The sequence below is a fragment of the Physeter macrocephalus genome, chromosome 21, assembly GCF_002837175.3.
Source record: "Physeter macrocephalus isolate SW-GA chromosome 21, ASM283717v5, whole genome shotgun sequence".
Lineage (NCBI taxonomy): Eukaryota > Metazoa > Chordata > Mammalia > Artiodactyla > Physeteridae > Physeter > Physeter macrocephalus.
The window spans coordinates 49,051,553-49,069,917 of NC_041234.1; the positions used below are offsets into that span (position 1 = coordinate 49,051,553).

Genomic DNA, 18,365 nt, shown 5'->3' on the forward strand with positions numbered 1-18,365 from the left:
TGTTTTTGTGGTACGCGGGCCTCTCACCGTTGTGGCCTCTCCCGTCGTGGAGCACAGGCTCCGGACGCACAGGCCCAGCGGCCATGGCTTACGGGCCCAGCCGCTCCACAGCATGTGGGATCCTCCCGGACCGGGGCACGAACCCATGTCCCCTGCATCAGCAGGCAGACTCTCAACCACTGCGCCACCAGGGAAGCCCTGTGATGGTTTTTGATGTGTCAAGTTGGCTAGGCTACAGTCCCCAGTTATTGAATCAAACTAATCTTGGTATCGCTGAGAAAGTATTTTGTAGATGTGATTGAAGTCCATAAGCAGTTAGCTTTAAGTAAGGGAGATTATCCTGGATGATCTGGGTGGGCCTGATTCAGTCAGTTCAAAGGCCTTAAGCTGAGGCTTCCCTGATGAAGAAGAAATTCCTCCTGTGAACAGCAGCTCCAGCCTGTTCAGGAGTTCTGGCCTGCCCTTTTTTGTTGTTGTTGTTGTTGTTGCGTTACGCGGGCCTCTCACTGTTGTGGCCTCTCCCGTTGCGGAGCGCAGGCTCCGGACATGCAGGCTCAGCGGCCATGGCTCACGGGTTCAGCCGCTCCGCGGCATGTGGGATCCTCCGGGACCGGGGCACGAACCCGCGTCCCCTGCATCGGCAGGCGGACTCACAACCACTGTGCCACCAGCGAAGCCCTGGCCTGCCCTTTTTGATGGACTGCCCTACAGGTTTTGGACTTGCCTAACCAGCCCCCACAACTGTGTAAGCCTATTTCTTGCAATAAATCTCTTAATATGTATCTTCTACTGGTTCTCTGGTTGAACTCTGACTGATACATCCTTCAAAGTATTTTCTCCATCCAGTCTGGGAAGTCCTCATTTCATTGACAAGAGTAGGGAGGCACTCCCCCAACTCGTTTATCTGTTCCTCAAGGGGGAAGATCGACTTCAGTAAATACTTACAGAGGGCCATCATTGCCTCTGATTGGAAGGAAACCATTCTTCAGGTCCCAGGAAAGGTTCCCAGTGTCAGGAACAGTGTGCTAGCGTTGTCAAGTGAACTGTTATTGGTTGGTTGGTTGGTTGATGCCAGACTGCTGTTAATTGCATAAAAAGAAAGTAAAAATGATTGAACATAAAAGTGAGAGCGGGCAGAGTATAAAATACATATCTATATGTCCATACTGACATAAATAAGCGATTGACTGAATAAATAGATAAATAAGTGGAAGAGAAGAGGCAAATCTCCCATGCAGAAGAATTTCAAATAATTTATGTAGGTACTCTGCCCTCAAGGAGGTGGAGCATTACTCTCTATTTCTTAAGATTGGGTATGCATAGTGACTTCCTTTCAAAGAGTACAATGTGCAAAGGGGGGAAAGGAGTAACTTTATAGTGGAGAAATCTGACAAATGCTACCTCAGTCAGGCGATCAAGTTCAACATCAACAGTGAAAATCGTGTTGATATTATGTATCACAGCTATGATGCAATGAAAATGGCACTTTACCTCTGTAGTCTTCTCCCCCAAACCTATAATCCTAGTCTAACCATGAGAAAAACATCAGAAAAATAACAATTGAGGGACATTCTGCAAAATAGTTGACCAGCACTTCTCAGAACCATCAAGGTCATCAAAAACAAGAAAAGTCTGAGAAACTATCACGACCAAGAAGAGCCTAAGATAAAACATGATGAGTAAATGTGATGTGGCATCCTGGATGGGATTCTGGAACAGAAAAAGGACATTAGGTAAAGACTAAGGAAGTCTGGGGACTTCCTTGGTGGCACAGTGGCTAAGAATCCGCCTGCCAGTGCAGGGGACACAGGTTTGAGCCCTGGTCTGGGAAGATCCCACATGCCGCAGAGCACCTAAGCCCGTGCGCCACAACTACTGAGCCTATGCTCTAGAGCCTGCGAGCCACAACTACTGAGCCCACGTGCCACAACTACTGAAGCCTGCGTGCCTAGAGCCCATGCTCCGCAACAAGAGAAGCCACCACAATGAAAAGCCCGCCTGCCGCAACGAAGAGTAGCCCCTGCTCGCCGCCACAACTAGAGAAAGCCCGCACGCAGCAATGAAGACCCAATGCAGCCAAAAATAAATAAATAAGTAAATAAATAAATAAACCAAAAAAAAAAACCTAAGGAAGTCTGAATAAAGTGTGGACTTTGGTTAATGATGACATATCAATATTGGTCCATTAATTGTAACAAATGTATCACACTAATGTAGGATGTTAATAATAGGGATGGATGTGGGTATATGAGAACTCTCTGTACTATCATCTTAGTTCTTCTACAAATGTAAAACTGCTCTAAAAAATAAAGTGTATCTCTGGAGACAATACAAATATCAGTGGTCGCCAGAGGTTCTGGGGAAGAAGGGAGAGAGGGTTGAATAGGTGGAACACGGGGGTTTAGGGCAGTGAAACAATACTGTATGATACTGTAATGGTGGATGTGTCATATACATTTGTCAAAGCCCATAGAACATGCAACACAAAGAGTGAACCCTACTGTAAACTATAAACTATTAGATCTTATAACAATGTATCAATATTGGTTCATTAATTGTAACAAATGTATCACACTATTGCAGGATGTTCATAATTGGGAAAACTGCATACAGGAGTAGGACTGGATGGGGGTGGAGAGGAGGGCGGGGTGGGTATATGGAACTCTATGTAATATCTGCCTAATTATTCTGTAAACCTGAAACTGTACTAAAAAAAACTGTCTACTAAAATAAATGAAGAAAGGACTTGACTAGACATTTCTCCAAAGAAGATACACAAATGGTCAACAAACACATTAAAAGATGTTCAACATCACTGGTCACTAGGGAAATGCAGCTCAAACCCACAATGAGATACAACTTTACACCCACTAGGATGGCTATACTTTTTTTAAAGGAAAATAACAAGTGCTGGTAAGAATGTGGGAAAATTGGAACCCTCATGCATTGCTGGTGGGAATGTAAAATGGTGCAGCTACTATGGAAGACAGTTTGACAGTTCCTCAAAAAGCTTTTTTTAAAATAGATTTACTGTATGATCCGCAATTCCACTCCTAGGTATATACTCAAAATAATCGAAAACAGGTATTTAAACCAAAACTTGTACACAATTGTTCATAGCAGCACTATTCACAGTAGCCAAAAAGTAGAAACAACTGAACTGTCCATCAATGGATGAATGGATAAATAAAATATGATATAGCCATACAATTAAATTTTACTTAATCATAAAAAGGAATTAAATACTGATACATGGTACATGGATGAAGTTGAAAACATTATTCTATGTGAAAAAAGACAGGCATAAAAGGTCATATATTGTATGATTTCATTTTCATTAAATATCCAGAATAGATGAATCCATAGAGATGGAAAAAAGATTAGTGGTTGCCAGAGGCTGGGGGGTGGGGGGGGCGGGAGGACCGGGAAGTGACGGCTTGATGGGTGTGGGGTTTCCCACTGGGATGATGAAAATGTTTTGGAACTAGATAGAGGTGATGGTTACACAACATTTTGAATATACTGTATGCCACTGAGTTGTACACTTTAAAGTGGTTAATTTTGTGTTATGTGAATTTTACCTAGATTTTTAAAATGAGGAATGTACAAAGTGCATAGAGAAAGGAACCACTAACTGCTTTAGGAGAAGTCTGAAGGGAGATGGGAAGGTTTAAAGCAATTTTCAAAGAAGTGTTGTTTGAATTGAATTAAGTCAATCAATTTATGAATCAGCTATCAAACATTTGTGTGCATGCAAATGCCAAGCACTAAGGTAGGCATTGAGGACGTGTGTGTGTGTGTGTGTGTGTGTGTGTATCAATTACAGTGCCCTGTCGTAAGTGCAGTGATAGATGTGTGCACAAGGTATTATGGAAACAAGGACGAGACCACCTGTCACACCCTTGGCGTATTTGAAAGGATAGGCAGGTAGTGGCCAAGTGAAGAGGGGGAAGCAAAGTCATTTTAGAGAGAACAGCACAAGCAAAGGCATGGAACCAAGAGATAGAAGGGGAGTGTGTGTGTGTGTGTGTGTGTGTGTGTGTGTGTGTGTGTGTGTGTGTACACGCGTGCATGCCTGGGGAGTAATTACAAGTGGTTCCGTGTTGTAATAGCAACATTTTTCAAAATAGGAAGTGGCAGGTAATGAAATTTAAAGCAAGAGAATGACAGCCAGCCTTATGTTTTAGATCCCAGCCTTCACTCTATTTACAGTGTGGAGGCTGGGATTGGAAGGGGACGAGACTGGAGGCAGGCAGACTAGTAGGAGGCTGTTGCCATAGTCTGGATGAAATATTACCAGGGCCTGAGCCAGAGAAGAGGTAACTGGGATAAAGAGGAAGGGTCAGAATCAAGAAATGCTTAGTAGATAAAATTAACAAGACTCGAGGATTGAGTGGATGTTGGTGGTGAGGGAGAGTCAAGAACGACTCCAGGCTTCTGTTTTGTGTGATGGGGTGTGTATTTGTCAGAGATATCAGTTGATAGCAATAGAGGCTGACTCCAGTTGACTAAACAGAAAAGTCATTTTTTCCAAAAGGGTATTGAGGGACTTCCCTGGTGGCGCAGTGGTTAGGAATCCGCCTGCAAATGCAGGGAACACAGGTTCGAGCCCTAGTCCGGGAAGATCCCACGTGCTGCGGAGTAGCTGAGCCTGTGCGCCACCACTACTGAGCCTGCGCTCTAGCGCCCATGTGCCACAACTAGTGAGCCTGTGTAGTTGAAGCCCGCGCGCCTGGAGCCCCCGCGCCTGGAGCCCGTGCTCCACAACAGGAGAGACCACTGCAATGAGAAGCCGGCACACCACGGCAAAGAGTGGCCCCCGCTCGTCGCAACTGGAGAAAGCCGGCACGCAGCAACAAAGACCCAATGCAGCCAAAAATAAAATAAATAAATTTACATAAAAAGAAGAAAAGGGTATTGAGGAGCTGCCACAATTGTTGGGAAGGCTGGAGAAAGACCTTGAAAGCTAAGTTTCCGGGAACAATGCCCCAAGCCATTGCAGAAGCGGCCGGATGCTACAGGTGCCCCCAGCCAGAGCCCAAGAGGAAACTGCTACCGCTGCTGCTGCAAGAAGTCAACCTTGAAAACACTGGGAATTCCCTGATAGCAAAAAAATGGAAGCTCTGCGTAGAGCTGGTTTCCTCATGGTGCTCAGTTCCGAATCAGTCTCATGCAGGTGTGTCTGAGTGGAGGAGCCTAAGTACTGGGACCGTGTTCGAGCTACGAGGGAGGCCGGCAGATAGTTCTGACTCTTACACGAGGGGGGCGGAGCTCATAACGTGGAAAATCTTCCGTGTATAGAAAGGTTATTCCAATAATGAGGGCAGCCGCAAGTATGACCCAGATGGTGCTGCTGCCAACTGACGTAGAGGATATACAAGAGTTTGGGGGAAGGGTGATGAGTTCCATTTCGAACATGTGGGGTTAGAACACTCACATATAGATGTCTGGAAGGTGGTGGGATATTTGAAGGTCCTAGCGTAGAGGTAGCAGTTAAAACAACAAGAGGAGGTGGGATGGTCCATGGAGAGCATGTAGAGTGAGATCAGAAGAAGACAGAAGGTAGAATCCTGGTGTGGAAAATAAAACTTCGCTGAATTTCTCAGCGCTCCTGTAAAAACCCCAGCCACCTGGGACACGGGGATGTACACAATATAAAGATGGAGAATGTTTGCTTTCACTTCCCCTGCATTTCACTTTTCACATACCATGAGGATATCTCCAGTCATTTGTCTAGCTCAATGCTCTGATCCAAAGGGATAATAAAACTTTTCTTATCTCTCCAAGAGCTCCAAATGGTTACAGCCGAGACCAGGTCCCCAGGTGAAGCGCCCGAGATTCCAGGAAGACTGAGCACTATTTCCCTAAATATTAACACTTCAAAAGGGATAAAGCCCAGACTTTGGAGACATCTCTAGGCTGTAAAAGCTGGAGACACAGGATTTATCTGGCTCTTGGAAGGACATGTTAACATTACAAAAGGTTGGTGTAAGAACCGGGATCCTTTCCAGCCCCTCTCCGAGGAGCAAAACTTTTTCACTCTCCTTTCGGAGGGGAGCAGGATGGCTGTCTCCCAGATATAAATGGAGAAAAGCCACTGTTCTCTATCTCTCATCTTTGGGGTAAAACCCGCCACTCACATAGAAAGTTTCCATCAGTTCTCACCCTGTCACCTGTGGGTCTGGGTGTGGGGGACCAACATGGCAATATTACTCTGGCTGTTGATCTGGTTGTGAGTATTAATTAAAAAAAAAAAAAAACACCTCTTTTCCCTGAGCCAGGTGTCTCGTGTTTCTTTAGTATCCATACATATAATGTACATAACTGTGCAAGTGGGGTAACATCTCAGACCCCTTTCAGCTCTTGACAAAACATTGGGAAACATGAACATTTAAATGGTGGAAGGAGGAAGAGATTTTAAAAAGAGAGAACAGGGGACTTCCCTGGTGTTCCAGTGGTTCAGACTCCACGCTTCCACTGCAGGGGGCACGGGTTTGATCCCTGGTTGGGGAACTAAGATCCCGCGTGCCAGGCAGTGTGGCCAAAAATAAAAAAAAATAAAAAGAACAAATGAAATAATGCCATTTGCAGAAATATGGATGGACCTAGAGATGATTATACTAAGTGAGGTTAGAGAAAGACAAATATCATATGATATCACTTATAGGTAGAACCTTAAAAAATGATACAAATGAACAACTTATTTACAAAACAGAAATAGACTCACAGACATAGAGAACAAATTTATGGTCACCAAAAGGGAAAGGAGGGGGGAATAAATTAGGAGTTTGAGATTAACAGATACACACTACTATATATAAAATAAACAACGAGGACCTACTGTATAGCACACGGCAATATATTTAATATCTTGTAATAATCTGTAATGGAAAAGAATCTAAAAAAGAACATATATATATGTATGTATACCTGAATCACTTTGCTGTACACCTGAAACTATCACAACACTGTAACTCAACTATACTTCAAAAAAATGTAAATAAAAGAAAATGCATGAAAATAAAATGAAACTTGCCTTCAAAAACAGCAAGGACCGACTGTATAGCACAGGGAACTACACTCAATATTTTTTACTAGCCTATAAGGGAAAAGAATCTGAAAAGGAATATATATATACATATATTTATATTTATAACTGAATCACTGTGCTGTATGCTTGAAACTAACATGATATTTGTAAATCAACTATACTTAAATTTAAAAGTAAAAATAAAAATAAATTTAAAATTTAAGCAAAGAAAGAGAACAAATAAAATTGCCTACAAAAATATAAAATAAAAAGAACAGGGCTCCCCTGGTGGCGCAGTGGTTGAGAATCCGCCTGCCGATGCAGGGGACACGGGTTCGTGCCCCGGTCCGGGAAGATCCCACATGCCGCGGAGCGGCTGGGCCCGTGAGCTATGGCCGCTGAGCCTGTGCGTCCGGAGCCTGCGCTCCGCAACGGGAGAGGCCACAACAGTGAGAGGCCCGCATACTGAAAAAAAAAACAAACAAAATAAAAAGAACAAACAGGAATGCTCAGAGAGGGACTTCCTTGGTGGCGCAGTGGTTAAGAATCCGCCTGCCAATGCAGGAGACACGGGTTCGAGCCCTGGTCCGGGAAGATCCCACATGCCGCGGAGCAACTAAGCCCGTGCGCCACAACTACTGAGCCTGCGCTCTAGAGCCCATGCGCCACAACTACTGAAGCCCGTGCGCCACAGCTACTGAAGCCCACATGCCTAGAAGCCCATGCTCCACAACAAGAGAAGCCACCGCAATGATAAGCCTGTGCACTGCAATGAAGAGTAGCCCCCTGCTCGCCACAACTAGAGAAAGTGCTCATGCAGCAACGAAGACCCAACACAGCCAAAATAAAAAATTAATTAATTAAAATAAATAAATTAAAAACAGTAAAATGATTTTTAAAAAAAAGAGAAAAAAAGGAATGCTCAAAGAAGTACAGAATAACCAGGAAACGGAATGAATTCAATGTGATGGAAATCTAGGAAGAGGAACGTTTCAAGGGGGTGGCAATTATCTGCAGTGTCAAATGCAGAGGGAAGTCTGGGAGTTCCCTGGTGGTGCAGTGGGTAAGACTCCGCACTCCCAATTCAGGGGGCCCAGGTTCAATCTTTGGTCAGGGAACTAGATCCCACATGCATGCTGCAACTAAGAGTTCGCATGCCAAACTAAGGAGCCCACGTGCTGCAACTGAGGAGCCAGCGAGCCACAACTAAGGAGCCCCCATGCCGCAACTAAGACCCGGTGCAACCAAATAAATAAGTATTTTTAAAAATGCATAGGGGGCTTCCCTGGTGGTGCAGTGGTTAAGAATCCACCTGCCAATGCAGGGGAAATGGGTTTGATCCCTGGTCTGGGAAGATCCCACATGCTGCAGAGCAACTAAGCCCGTGTGCCACAACTACTGAGCCTGTGCTCTAGAGCCAAGGAGCTGCGTCCGGAGCCTGCGCTCCGCAACGGGAGAGGCCACAACAGTGAGAGGCCCGCATACTGAAAAAAAAAACAAACAAAATAAAAAGAACAAACAGGAATGCTCAGAGAGGGACTTCCTTGGTGGCGCAGTGGTTAAGAATCCGCCTGCCAATGCAGGAGACACGGGTTCGAGCCCTGGTCCGGGAAGATCCCACATGCCGCGGAGCAACTAAGCCCGTGCGCCACAACTACTGAGCCTGCGCTCTAGAGCCCATGCGCCACAACTACTGAAGCCCGTGCGCCACAGCTACTGAAGCCCACATGCCTAGAAGCCCATGCTCCACAACAAGAGAAGCCACCGCAATGATAAGCCTGTGCACTGCAATGAAGAGTAGCCCCCTGCTCGCCACAACTAGAGAAAGTGCTCATGCAGCAACGAAGACCCAACACAGCCAAAATAAAAAATTAATTAATTAAAATAAATAAATTAAAAACAGTAAAATGATTTTTAAAAAAAAGAGAAAAAAAGGAATGCTCAAAGAAGTACAGAATAACCAGGAAACGGAATGAATTCAATGTGATGGAAATCTAGGAAGAGGAACGTTTCAAGGGGGTGGCAATTATCTGCAGTGTCAAATGCAGAGGGAAGTCTGGGAGTTCCCTGGTGGTGCAGTGGGTAAGACTCCGCACTCCCAATTCAGGGGGCCCAGGTTCAATCTTTGGTCAGGGAACTAGATCCCACATGCATGCTGCAACTAAGAGTTCGCATGCCAAACTAAGGAGCCCACGTGCTGCAACTGAGGAGCCAGCGAGCCACAACTAAGGAGCCCCCATGCCGCAACTAAGACCCGGTGCAACCAAATAAATAAGTATTTTTAAAAATGCATAGGGGGCTTCCCTGGTGGTGCAGTGGTTAAGAATCCACCTGCCAATGCAGGGGAAATGGGTTTGATCCCTGGTCTGGGAAGATCCCACATGCTGCAGAGCAACTAAGCCCGTGTGCCACAACTACTGAGCCTGTGCTCTAGAGCCAAGGAGCCACAACTACTGAGCCTGCTTGCTGCAACTACTGAAGCCCGTGCACCTAGAGCCCGTGCTCTGCAACAAGAGAAGCCACCGCAATGAGCAGCCCGCGCACCACAACGAAGAGTAGCCCCCACTCACCACAACTAGAGAAAGCCCGTGCACAGCAACGAAGACCCAACACAGCCAAAAATAAATAAATAAATAAAATAAATAAATTTTTAAAAAATGCATAGGGAAGTCCAATAACATCAAGACCAAAAAGCTTTGGTAGTTTGGAAGTCACTGGTGACTTTTGCCGAAAGAAATTTCAATGGAAATATTTTTCAGTAGTTTGAGGCATGAATGGATTTGAGGAAGTAGAGGCAGCAAACATAGACTACTACTATTTGGAGAAGCTTAAGCTGAGAAAGTAAGGAGAGAAACTGGCACCTGATGAAGATTCAGGGTCAAGAGAGAGGGTTTTTTTTTTTGTTTTCTGTTTCTTTAAACAGGAGAGACCGAAGCATGTTTAAGGAGAAGAGGCACCACAGATTGAAATCAAAGAGAGAAGGGTTAATTGATGGAGCAAGTTTCTAAAGGAGATGATTGAAAAAGATGGCACATAGGGCCCAAGTGGATGGGTGGATCTTGAACAGGAAGATGGAATGGAGACAAGGATGAGTGTGAATGTAGCTTTGTTTGTAGAAGAGATTAGACACCTGGTGGAAACAACCAGGTGAAGGAGGGGAGAAGGGTGGTTGGTAGTACTAACACAGGGTGAGAGGTTTGTGGGGCTGGTTTGGCAGGCAGGAACACAAAGGGAATTGAGGCTGCTGGTGAGAGAGTAGTTCTGGTGATCAAGCATGGCATTAAGAAAGGTTGGGAAGGGAAGGAAAAGAGGCCAGGAGGGGCTAGGAGACTGGGAGAAAATGGAGGGCTCAAAGGACTGAAGGGGTCCATATGAGGTAAAAGAACCAGTGTCCTGTGAGGCCCTTACTCCTGAGGAAGCAGGTAGGAGAGGAGCTTGTCTCAAAATGGAATACCGAAGGGTTCAGTGTTAGAGGTAAGCAATTCTGGGCCTCAGTAAAGTTCAAGATGTGGTGCTTTGAGTGCAGGTGGCTGAAACGGAATGGAGAAGGTAATTGAGAGAGTCATGGGACCCAGAAGTTGCTGGTTGTGTCATCTCCATGGACAATGAGATCCCCTAGTATGAGCACCAGGAATTAGGGTGGAGTGGGAAGTCATGGGCTGGGTGCCAGTATCCTTACTTAAGGAGGGAGGAGTGAAGGATATATAAGAATTTTCTAGGCAGACTGGGATGGAGGGATGACCATTCAAGATAGAACAGATTGGGGAAAGGCATGGTTGGATGTGTGAAACAGCCTGATCTTTTCAGGGAACTGAAACCAGTATGAGTGTGAGCGCAGGGATGTGCCAGCAGATGAGGCTGGATTAACAGGTGGAACTGACATCGGAGGCAAAGCCACTGAGAGGTCTTAAGCAGAGCATAGACATTATTCTGATTTGTATTTTAGATTTTCTAAGGTTAACTGTGGAAAACTAGAGTCAGGTAGGGTTAGAAACCAGTTAGAGGGCTCTCACAGTTGCCTGGGCCAATACCAGGGAAGTGGCACTGGCAGAGGAGGTGGAAGATGAATTCCAGAGCTATTTTGATATCACACGTGTTTTTGCAGCTCTATACCGTTTCACCTATTTTCAGCATATGCAGTATGAAGCCTGGTAGCTTTATCCTTTCACTTTATGCTTTTATGGCCCAGCTCTTCACCCCAGAAGCAGCTGTCAGAACCTTTGAGAATGGGATCTTTATCAGTTATATCTCCACTTTGCCCACTGGATAGGGCAGGGGATGCACTTATCAAAGGCTTTTGGTTTCAGCTAATTTACTTGTCTTTACTTGCTTTTTTCCCCCTCTACCAAATTCTTCAGTTAGTCTGAGGCAAGAGTTTGATATCTTGAACATTATGGGATCAGGCTGTTTCACTCTTTTTCAGTGCTCTATTGCTTGGAGCACACATGTGGCAAATTGGAAGGGCTAGTACGGTATATGAGAGTTGAACTCAGTATGTGAAGCTGGCTGACAGGCCCTAGTTAGTACTCTGCCTCCTTTTCAGGGTTACTCTGCGATTTGTGGTAGGCAGAATTCTAACATGGCCCCCAGGATTCCTGCCCACCTGGTGAATACACACCTTCTCCCAGTTCTTTACTCAAAAACTAATCTAGGTGCTGCTGTGAAGGGATTGTGCAGATGTAATTCAGATCCCAAATCAGCTAACTTTAAAAAATAGAGATTATCCTAAGGGAGCTGACCTAAACAGCTGGGCTCTTAAAAGGGATTGGGCTCTTCAGTCACAAAAAGACAAATGCTGTATGATTTCACTCATATCTAAAGTAGTCAAGGGCTTCCCTGGTGACGCAGTGGTTAAGGATCCACCTGCTAATTCAGGGGACACGGGTTTGAACCCTGGTCTGGGAAGATCCCACATGCTGCGGGGCGGCTGGGCCTGTGCACTGTAACTACTGAGCCTGTGCCCTGAGAAGCCCATGCACCACAACGAAGAGTAGCCCTTGCTCACCACAACTAGAGAAAGCATGCGTGCAGCAACGAAGACCCAACGCAGCCAAAAATAAAATAAATAAATAAATAAATTTATTTATTTATTTATTCATAGAGACAGAAAGTAAAATGGTGGTTACCAGGGGCTGTGGGAGAGGGAAATGGGGAGTTGTTTAATGAATCTAGAGTTTCAATGTTTTCTTAACATTAATTAATTAATTTATTTATAATTTTGGCTGTGTTGGGTCTTCGTTGCTGCTCATGGGCTTTCTCTAGTTGCGGCGAGTGGGGCTACGTTGTGGCTCATTGCGGTGGCTTCTCTTATTGCGGAGCACGGGCTCTAGGCACGCGGGCTTCAGTAGTTGTGGCATGTGGGCTCAATAGTTGTGGCTCACGGGATCTAGGACGCAGGCTCAGTAGTTGTGGCGTATGGACTTAGTTGCTCCGCGGCATGTGGGGTCTTCCCAGACCAGGGCTCGAACCCGTGTCCCCTGCATTGCCAGGTGGATTCTTAACCACTGCGCCACCAGGGAAGTCCCTAGAGTTTCAATTTTGCAAGATGAAAAAGTTCTGGAGATCTGTCGCACAACAGTGTGAATATACTTAACAGTACCAAACCGTACACTTAAAATGGTTAAGATGGTACATTGTATGTTATTTTTTATCACAATTTTTAAAAAGTGGGAGGGACTGGGCTCTTTCTGGTGAGATTCAAAGTGTGAGAGGAATTTGACACAAGGGAGATTCTCCGTCGCTGACTTTGTAGATGGAGGGGGCCATGTGGCAAGTAATGTGGGTTGCCTCTACGAGCTGAGAGTGGCCTCCAGCTGACTGACATAAAAGATGAGGGAACCTCAGTCCTATGACCATGCGGAACTAAATTCTGCCACAAGCACATGAGTTTGGAAGAGTATCCTAAGCCTCAGGTGAGTCTGCAGCCTGACACCTTCATTTCAGCTGGTGAGACCCTGAGCAGAGGACCCAGGTAACCTGTGCCTGGATTTCTGGTCCATGGAAACGGTGAGAAAATAAACGTGTGTGTGTGTGTGTGTGTGTGGTATGTGTTTTTAAATGAAAATTTTATTTATACACTGTATATAGAAGTAGATACATAAATTCTTGTACAATTTATTTCCAGAAATATGCAAGACATTGCTATTATTTGTTTACAAACCAAACCACATATTACAATCAGTGGACTTGGGATGATTCAAGTGAGCTTCTAAGTACAAATGGTTTTACATACCTGATTGAAACGTACAGAAAAAGTATAAACTACAGCAGTCTGGATTGCAAGTATTAATCTCATGACACTCCAACACGACTGTAAAATTTCTAACCCAACATATATACTTATCACAAATTCTATAAGAGTTTTTCATCATCTCTAGATGTAGAGTTTGTAACACTTTCCAGAAACAGCAACTAAACATTTTGCCATGTCATGATTGATTAATAAAAAGGATGATTATAAAAAAACTTTCTTTATGGGATTAAAAAAGTATTAAAGGAAACTAAATTTGTGATTACTAGTGTACCAACACTTTATTTTAGAAATATAAAGTTATTTATGGAACTGGCAATTGTTCCTTATTAGACTATTCAACAAAACTGTCTATTGCTGATAGTATGATTTCATTTTCAAATTAAGAATTCACATTTGAAAAACAAGGACCTACTGTATAGCACAGGGAACTATATTCAATATCTTGTAATAACCTATAATGGGAAACAATCTGAAAAAGAATACATATATGTATATATACGTATAACTGAATCACTTTGCTGTACAGCTGAAACTAACTAACACAACACTGTAAATCAACTATACTTCAATTTAAAAAAAAAGAATTCAGGGAGTCCCCTGGTGGCCTAGTGGTTAGGATTCTGGGCTTTCACTGACGAGGGCCTGGGTTCAATCCCTGGTCAGGAAACTGAGATCCTGCAAGCCGCCTGGTAAGGCCAATAAAGAAAAAAAAATTCACATTTGATGAAAAGCCATTTTGATTTAAATATATATAATAGGTATTTTGAATCATTCATAAAGCAATATCTCTCACGTGAAATGTAAATAATTAAAATCGCAATTTCTGAAGGCATTTTAAACAAAATGTTTAGACTTACAGCTTTAGCAGAGACATTGCACATAAGCTATTTAAGATTTTAGTAACTTTTATCTTTTTATCCAGTTTTGAATGCTGGCTCAAATTATAACGTATACTGTTTTTTTGTTTGTTTGGCCGTGCGGCTTTTGGCACATGATTTTCTTTAAGAGCAAGATGGTTGCCCTGTGTAGCTGGTTTCCTTAAAACCTAATTTTTAGTTCTATGATCATTTCCTGCAATAAATATTTTGACCTTCCACATTTTCAGATTATGGCTCCAAGTAGAAAGAGAACAGTTTTTCTTAGATTGAGAGACAGAATCAGGGACACACAGAAAATTTCCAAATTCTTTCTATAGCTTTCTTATTATTTGTAAAAATTCATAGTAGAGTCCTAATAAGCCTGACAATAGCTCTGGCCTTCATCACGTTTTGTGATGAAACATTTGACAAAAACCACTTTGATCCATTTAGTATGGCAAATGGACACAGCTTTCCCGTTTTCCTTTTTTTGCCTGGAGCTCAGATTTTTAGAAGCACGTATTTTAAAAATCAAGTACAGGTTTTTCCAAATGTCATTTAAGTTACCATTTAATAGAATCCAAAAATATGATCAAAATTATTTAGGCCAAACTAGGGGTTAAAGTTTTATCTCTCTTTTTTCCCTTCCATTTTTTTTCTTGGCTGCGCCCTGCACAGCTTGTGAGATCTTAGTTCCCCAACCAGGGATTGAATCTGGGCCCTCGGCAGTGAGAGTGCAGTGTCCCAACCACTGGACCTCCAGGGAATTCCCTACCTTCCATTTTTTTTTTTTTTTTTTTGTGGTACGTGGGCCTCTCACTGCCGCGGCCTCTCCCGTCGTGGAGCACAGGCTCCGGACGCGCAGGCCCAGCGGCCATGGCCCACGGGCCAAGCCGCTCCGCGGCACGCGGGATCCCCCCGGACCGGGGCACGAACCCGCGTCCCCTGCATCGGCAGGCGGACTCCCAACCACTGCGCCACCAGGGAAGCCCCCTACCTTCCATTTTTGACTAGACTCTTTGAGTATCATATAAAATTAACCTTTCACATTAGGTTGTGCTACCTATGTCTAATGGCTCTTTATATACAAAAGTAGAAAATATTGCAATACCTCCTTCTTTCTGTTTATACATTTTAATTTTTTGGCAAATACTTTTATTTTTATTGATATACAATCAGAACTTAATTTCAGACTGCATTATAACAGGGCATATTTCTTTAAGGTATTTTATAATATGGCTACACAAAGGCACATTAAAATTGTCTTTCTGAATAGAACAGTATTAACATTTGCCCTCTAAAACGACGCAAAATAAAATTTTTAAACATTTAAACAAACAAACCATTTAAAAAATGGGCAGAAGACCTGAATAGACATTTTTCCAAAGAAGGCAAACGGATGGCTAACAGGCACATGAAAAGACGCTCAACATCGTTAATCATCAGGGAAATGCAAATTAAAACCACAATGAGATATCACCTCACACCTGTCAGGATGGCTGTCATCAAAAAGAACACAAATAAATGTTGGCAAGGATGTGGAGAAAAGGGAATGTTACACTGTTGGTGGGAATGTAAATTGGTGAAGCCACTGTGGAAAATAGTATGGAGGTTTCTCAAAAAACTAAAAATAGAACTACTATATGACACAGCAATTCCAATCCTGGGTAGATATCCGAGGACAATGAAAACACTAAGTCGAAAAGATACATGCACCCAATGTTCATAGCAGCACTATTTACAATTGCCAAGATATGGAAGCAATCTAAGTGTCCATCTACAGAGGAATGGATAAAGAAGATGTGGTATATAGATATACAATGGAATACTACTCAGCCATAAAAAAAGAATGAAATTTTGCCGCTTGTGACAACATGGATGGACCTGGAGGCTATTATGCTTTGTGAAATAAGTCAGAGATAGAAAGACAAATACTGCATGTTATCATTTATATGTGAGATCTTAAAAATAAAACAAATAAATGAACATAACAAAACAGAAACAGACTCACAGATATAGAGAACAAACTAGTGGTTACTACTGGGGAGAGGGACGGGGGAGAGGCAAGATACAGGTGGGGGATTAAGAGGTACAAAGTACTATGTATAAAATAAGCTACAAGGATATATTGTACAGCAAGAGAATATAGCCAATATTTTATAATAACTATAAATGGAATGTAACTTTTAAAAATTGTGCATCACTATATTGTACACCTGAAACCGTATATAATATTGTACGTCAACTATACCTCAATAAAAAATAGTAAAATAAAATAAAAATAAAAGCTCACTGGGTGAAAATTTTTTGAAGTTTTAAAACATTTAGATGAAAATCAGAATAATCTGAACTTGACACTGAATAGTTAGATCTTATACACATAGTATCACATGAGGAAAACGTGGGGAACAAGCTACGCACACGTGATAAAATGGGTTTTAGGGCAGTCCCAAGACCTCTGTGCACCATGGTTTCACACAGAGCACTTGTAAATGCTTCTAGAAACATGGAAAAGTCATTTCAACAGTTATTATTAATATACAGTGGCTCTCTGACAATACCTGCCATCTAATATAGATGCACAAGACTTTTAACTCACCCCAGATATATTTTAAATTGTTTAAAAATAAATAACTTTGCAAAAGAGTAGTTTAAATGTATTACATTAATTTGATAACAAGCTTACAACTCTGTAATAATTCTAAATCCAAATAGCTTATAGTGAACACAAATGATATTATTACAATATTCTCCATATTCTCCATCTTCTTATTAGGTGAAAACATCAGAAAATGAGAGGAGTCTCCACAAGGTACGATCAACATCAGCCAGAATTCAGTACTTTTTCCCCTTTAAGTCAAAAGAAATAGTGCCATGATATTATGGCTTTGTGCCTTTTCTTAGTAATACCTCAATTCTGACCCTAAAAAACAAATAGAGAAAAAAGTGGGGATACAGTTACGTTTGAATGACAAAGCCATTAAGTTTGACTTACTTAGGACTTTTACCCTTGTGTTTAAATGAGGGTAGGGAAAACTAAGTGACAAAGGAAGAAACATCTCGAATTACAGGTTTCATCTTAGATAGAAAGAGTTTTCTTGTGTAACTGGAAACACCTTCTGGTCAGGACAATCTCAAAACACTACATTACAGCATTGTGCAATGAATAAACACTCTGCATTTCAAAATAACTAAAAAATATTAGGGATAACCACCCCCATGACTACTGAATCAGACATAAAATGCTTAACTAATGATTCCAAATTACTCAAGACTTAGCTAAATTTAAAATAAACAAATAAAAAACTTTAAAAAATGGCAGTACATATGGTAGGCAATAAGACTTCCATATATCTGATATGGTTTAATATTTTTCTCACATAATGCTTCACAATTTCCACATTTTTTTCCAGCTAGAGTCTTTGGCGGGGGCAGGGGTCAAATCTAGCACATTTTACTAGTGACTACATTAAAGAAAAATATAAATCCAACTGCAGAACAATGTTTTCTTTTTATCTAAGTCAACTCAAAACCTAATGTAAATTTGAATGTTGCAAGAGAATCCGCCAATCCACTTATGCAAATTAGTGGTACAGTCAAGTTCTACCCAAGAAAATGTGACTAAACTGAAGAAATTGAGGTAAAGCGTTTGCCAGAGGAAAGTATAGATGCAGAAAATTGCTATCATAGGAATCTAAGTTCATGTAATATTTCTTTAATAACAGTTCTAGTTCCATAGGTCTTTATATATTATGCCAATTTGTATCAGAGTTTAAAGGCAGAAAAGGTAACAATTTCTAAATTGGTGGGCTACATTTCTTCAAGATTTTTTAATGTAAGGCCATTTTCTTTTAACATCTTTATTGGAGTATAATTGCTTTACAATGGTGTTTTAGTTTCTGCTGTATAACAAAGTGAATCAGCTATATGTATACATATATCCCCATATCCCCTCCCTCTTGCGTCTCCCTCCCACTCTCCCTATCCCACCCCTCTAGGTGGTCACAAAGCACCGAGCTGATCTCCCCCTGTGCTATGGGGCTGCTTCCAACTAGCTATCTGTTTTACATTTGGTAGTGTATATTATGTCCATGCCACTCTCTCACTTCGTCCCAGCTTACCCTTCCCCTTCCCCGTGTCCTCAAGTCCCTTCCCTATGTCTGCGTCTTTATTCCTGTCCTGCCCCTAAGTACTTCAGAACCATTTTTTTTTTGGATCCATATCT

At 42.4% G+C, this 18,365-nt stretch overlaps 1 protein-coding gene across 1 annotated transcript in view; it reads left to right on the plus strand.

The window, feature by feature from the left end:
* Positions 1–18,365, plus strand: part of OGT (O-linked N-acetylglucosamine (GlcNAc) transferase) — a 94,373-nt gene that overhangs the window by 29,659 nt on the left and 46,349 nt on the right. The gene's annotated exons all lie outside the window — the stretch shown is intronic.